This window comes from Wyeomyia smithii, chromosome 3 (assembly GCF_029784165.1).
Source record: "Wyeomyia smithii strain HCP4-BCI-WySm-NY-G18 chromosome 3, ASM2978416v1, whole genome shotgun sequence".
Taxonomy (NCBI): Eukaryota; Metazoa; Arthropoda; class Insecta; order Diptera; family Culicidae; genus Wyeomyia; species Wyeomyia smithii.
This window is the reverse complement of record NC_073696.1, coordinates 134,239,352-134,245,219: the sequence shown is the minus strand read 5'-3', so window position 1 is coordinate 134,245,219 and position 5,868 is coordinate 134,239,352.

Here is a 5,868-nt window from a genome sequence, read left to right as displayed (position 1 = left end):
CAGAAATTACCTCTGTACAGTAGTGCTGGGACTTTTAACCGGATATATTCGTGATCCGGTTATCCGAAGCTCGGATCACGGATGTGTAAACGAATACTATTCGGATGTCCGGATACCCGGATACGGATAAACGAATAGTCGAATATCCGGATATACTATCCGGATATCCGGATTTTTTTTTCAGTCTTCTAGACCCGTTCGAATGAAATATAACGCGAAAAATGGCTTTTTCCATAATCCCCCATCCCCTCATAAGTAATTATTTACATAATTCTCATTAAACAATGTTCGGATACAATATCCGGATATCCGACTATCCGAAAATCCGAATATCCTGTCGGATAATATCCGGTTGATCCTAGGTAGGATATCCGGATATTTTAATCTGGATAGTCCCAGCACTACTGTACAGGTTCGTTTGTTTTCATGGGTTGATGCAACATCCACTAGTATATATTGAACGAGCGAAAGGGAATCCGGTTACAATTCCGGAGCTTGTTGAGTATACGTTTGCATTGGCGTGCACACCGGAAACTGTAGCGCCTTTGTAATCATGGCAACTAAATCCTTTCCTTCGAGAAGCCAAAAAGAGGTATCGGAAGAGTTTTCTTTTCTGTTTAACAGTCATGGAAGTCTTTTATAGAGAGATATGGTTGAACATGCTGGTAGAGCATGATATTAAATTCCTGTGTCGATATTCTCTTCTTGAACCTTGAACTGGAGCACGCAAACTCTCAACAGCTTGTACCGAGTCCGCAGCTGGTTTCCAAGGTTTAGAGTCTCTAGTCGATAGATCAATGTAGGTAAGGAAAGTAGGCACATTAGATCCGTAACTTCGGGATAAGGATTGGCTTTGAAGACTGGGATGACTCGGGCTACGGGGCTGCCGGGTCGCGGGTCCGCGCATGTTCTCAGTTCGCGCGGGTGTCGCGCCGTGGACCTGCCGGCACTTCGGGGCGTCCGGCCGTGTGGTGCCGTGGGCCGTCCGTTCGTTCGATCGCGCGGGCGTGCGGTGCGCTCGCTCGCCCGTCGTTCCCGGGTTAATACGCTTCCTGGCTTGGGCTGCAGTCATCGATAAACAGTCAATTCAGAACTGGCACGGCTGAGGAAATCCGACTATCTAATTAAAACAAAATGGCCAAATACCGATCGTTAATAGTGTTGTTTTGCAAAAACCTAAAGCTTGATATGTTGAAGCAAGGTTTCGCTACCGTTTTTAATTTAGCCTGTGTCTCTGGAAGGGCACTTATCCCCCGGTTCCCCTCGATAAATCCTGAAAAAATGTCCCCTACTGTCCCAAGAACTATGATAAATTTGTGATCTTTTGAAAAAGGTTCGATCAAATTCGGTTCAGATCTTGCGGAATGGCAGATAAAAGAATTTTCATTTTTTCGGCCCTAGGGGTCAGGTACGCAAGTGTTCATTGTCAAATAATTTAGAATGTTAACAGTATAATAACTGAATACTAATGTTTTTTTTCTGGTTACGGTGATGCTGGAGAATAGTTTTCTGGGCATTAGTGCATTCTGGGGAACGGTTTTCTGGTAACTAGTACTTTCAGGGGTTTAGAATTCTGGTAACTAGTATATCCTGGGGTTTGGTATTCTGGAGAATGGTTCATTCTGGGGAAAATCCTTCGACACTTTATTTTCTGGGAAATGGTTCTCCAGGAAAAGTCGGACAACCATTTGACGCATTTCTGTAAAAAGTGGAACAACTCATAAACTGAGTAACTCCGTTAATACGCATGATTGAGAAACAAGGCGTTTTAAAAACTGAGTGACTGTTACTCATTTTTTGGGTACAGTATTACTCAGTTTCGAGTTAAGTAATTACTCATTTTTTGGGTTCTGAATTGCTACATAATTCAGTTTTCAAATTTATATGAAGTTTCGAAGATAAAATTAAACATACCTGGGTTTGTTGTTTGTACTGGCTAGAAAGCTCTAGAATCACTGTTGCCAACTGTACAGATTTATCTGGAAATGTACAGATTTTCTCGGGTTTTTCGGTACAGATTCTGTACCGTACATAGATTTCGAGAAAAAGTACAGATAAGTACAGATTTTTTTTTATGGTTAGAAAGGATTAGACAAAACTCTTTGGCCGACTCTACAACGATACAATGGATGGGATCTTGCAATCCACGCACTTAGAATTTACTGCCAACTATCGGTAATTTGCTGCCGAGAATGGCATCACTCGGTTAAAAAACGGCAGTTGTTACATGTTTTCGTAAATCTCGATTTAACCAAACTAAAATGTTGGTACAAAATATCCGAAATATCGGTAGTGTTGCTGAATTATGGGTTTCATTGTTTTTTGGCTGAATTTTCAGGAGATTGAGCTGCAACGGCTCGGTAATATGCATTACCGAGCACCATTCTAAAGTGTGCAAAAGTTTTATTGAAAATCGAGCTAGTAATTCGGAATTATTTTAACTGAGTCAACGCAGTCCCAGTTTTCTCTAAACAATTCACGTTGAAGCTGTATAAATATAGGAAATAAAAACTGAGCCAGTGGTACAGATTTTGGTACAGATTTTTCCCGGAAATAGTACAGATGAAAAAGATTTTTGCAGCTCCCAGTACAGATGAAAAAGTGGCAACACTGCCTAGATGTTTTGCAAACGGAAGGTATTTCTAATCCGAAAACTTATGAAACACATCAAAGACAAATTCAGTCGATGGAGATTAAAAGCATCGATTTTAAATGTAAAATTCGTTCTCAATTTACACAAAATAATCATCACAATTAATAATAAATAATATTAAAGCAAAACTTTGGTGCTTCATTCCGATTCGGAACTTGACCTTCTGTTTACTATACACAGACTTCGCAGCCAACCGTTAAGTGTACAGGACAATTGCGGGGCTAGCGCTACGATCCTACTGACACTAACAGTCTCTCCCACGGCTGAGGAAATCCGACTATCTAATTAAAACAAAATGGCCAAATACCGATCGTTAATAGTGTTGTTTTGCAAAAACCTAAAGCTTGATATGTTGAAGCAAGGTTTCGCTACCGTTTTTAATTTAGCCTGTGTCTCTGGAAGGGCACTTATCCCCCGGTTCCCCTCGATAAATCCTGAAAAAATGTCCCCTACTGTCCCAAGAACTATGATAAATTTGTGATCTTTTGAAAAAGGTTCGATCAAATTCGGTTCAGATCTTGCGGAATGGCAGATAAAAGAATTTTCATTTTTTCGGCCCTAGGGGTCAGGTACGCAAGTGTTCATTGTCAAATAATTTAGAATGTTAACAGTATAATAACTGAATACTAATGTTTTTTTTCTGGTTACGGTGATGCTGGAGAATAGTTTTCTGGGCATTAGTGCATTCTGGGGAACGGTTTTCTGGTAACTAGTACTTTCAGGGGTTTAGAATTCTGGTAACTAGTATATCCTGGGGTTTGGTATTCTGGAGAATGGTTCATTCTGGGGAAAATCCTTCGACACTTTATTTTCTGGGAAATGGTTCTCCAGGAAAAGTCGGACAACCATTTGACGCATTTCTGTAAAAAGTGGAACAACTCATAAACTGAGTAACTCCGTTAATACGCATGATTGAGAAACAAGGCGTTTTAAAAACTGAGTGACTGTTACTCATTTTTTGGGTACAGTATTACTCAGTTTCGAGTTAAGTAATTACTCATTTTTTGGGTTCTGAATTGCTACATAATTCAGTTTACAAATTTATATGAAGTTTCGAAGATAAAATTAAACATACCTGGGTTTGTTGTTTGTACTGGCTAGAAAGCTCTAGAATCACTGTTGCCAACTGTACAGATTTATCTGGAAATGTACAGATTTTCTCGGGTTTTTCGGTACAGATTCTGTACCGTACATAGATTTCGAGAAAAAGTACAGATAAGTACAGATTTTTTTTTATGGTTAGAAAGGATTAGACAAAACTCTTTGGCCGACTCTACAACGATACAATGGATGGGATCTTGCAATCCACGCACTTAGAATTTACTGCCAACTATCGGTAATTTGCTGCCGAGAATGGCATCACTCGGTTAAAAAACGGCAGTTGTTACATGTTTTCGTAAATCTCGATTTAACCAAACTAAAATGTTGGTACAAAATATCCGAAATATCGGTAGTGTTGCTGAATTATGGGTTTCATTGTTTTTTGGCTGAATTTTCAGGAGATTGAGCTGCAACGGCTCGGTAATATGCATTACCGAGCACCATTCTAAAGTGTGCAAAAGTTTTATTGAAAATCGAGCTAGTAATTCGGAATTATTTTAACTGAGTCAACGCAGTCCCAGTTTTCTCTAAACAATTCACGTTGAAGCTGTATAAATATAGGAAATAAAAACTGAGCCAGTGGTACAGATTTTGGTACAGATTTTTCCCGGAAATAGTACAGATGAAAAAGATTTTTGCAGCTCCCAGTACAGATGAAAATGTGGCAACACTGTCTAGATGTTTTGCAAACGGAAGGTATTTCTAATCCGAAAACTTATGAAACACATCAAAGACAAATTCAGTCGATGGAGATTAAAAGCATCGATTTTAAATGTAAAATTCGTTCTCAATTTACACAAAATAATCATCACAATTAATAATAAATAATATTAAAGCAAAACTTTGGTGCTTCATTCCGATTCGGAACTTGACCTTCTGTTTACTATACACAGACTTCGCAGCCAACCGTTAAGTGTACAGGACAATTGCGGGGCTAGCGCTACGATCCTACTGACACTAACAGTCTCTCCCGAGTCGAGACTCGAACCTACGGCGACCGGCTTGTTAGGCCAGCATCGTACCTCGAGACCAGATGGGGCGATGATAAATAATATTTTTAAACTTAAATTACGTTTATTCTTCATGTAATTCACCACAAAAATCTCTTTGCAGGTTTTCGTAGAATACTCGATTTTGGTTAGGTATTCTACCAGAGGTATTTTACGTAGAAAACTCGTCGAAAACTACATGAGGTTTTCTACATGACATCCCTGCATATAACAAAGGTCTTATCAGTGTTGCCACATTTTCATCTGTACTGGGAGCTGCAAAAATCTTTTTCATCTGTACTATTTCCGGGAAAAATCTGAACCAAAATCTGTACCACTGGCTCAGTTTTTATTTTCTATATTTATACAGCTTGAACGTGAATTGTTTAGAGAAAACTGGGACTGCGTTGACTCAGTTAAAATTAATTCCAAATTACTAGCTCGATTTTCAATAAAACTTTTGCACAATTTAGAATGGTGCTCGGTAATGCATATTACCGAGCCGTTGCTGCTCAATCTCTTGAAAATTCAGCCAAAAACAATGAAACCCATAATTCAGCAACACTACCGATATTTCGGATATTTTGTACCAACATTTTAGTTTGGTTAAATCGAGATATACGAAAACATGTAACAACTGCCGTTTTTTAACCGAGTGATGCCATTCTCGGCAGCAAATTACCGATAGTTGGCAGTAAATTCTAAGTGCGTGGATTGCAAGATCCCATCCATTGTATCGTTGTAGAGTCGGCCAAAGAGTTTTGTCTAATCCTTTCTAACCATCAAAAAAAATCTGTACTTATCTGTACTTTTTCTCGAAATCTGTAATCTGTACGGTACAGAATCTGTACCGAAAAACCCGAGAAAATCAGTACATTTTTAGATAAATCTGTACAGTTGGCAACAGTGGGTCTTATAACAACTATCTTCCGTACCTGTATAAATTCCTTCAAGTTTTGATGGTGATTCCCTTCCATCGCTAAGTGTAACTACTTCAAATAAAGCGAAATGGTCCCGTTTCTGATTAGTTTGATGCAGAACTTGAAAAGTTTGGAACGCTCGAGGTGTACAGGCAACCCGTGACAAAGTTTGTCGATTATAGAAGTTGAGGATATCTCTCGATAG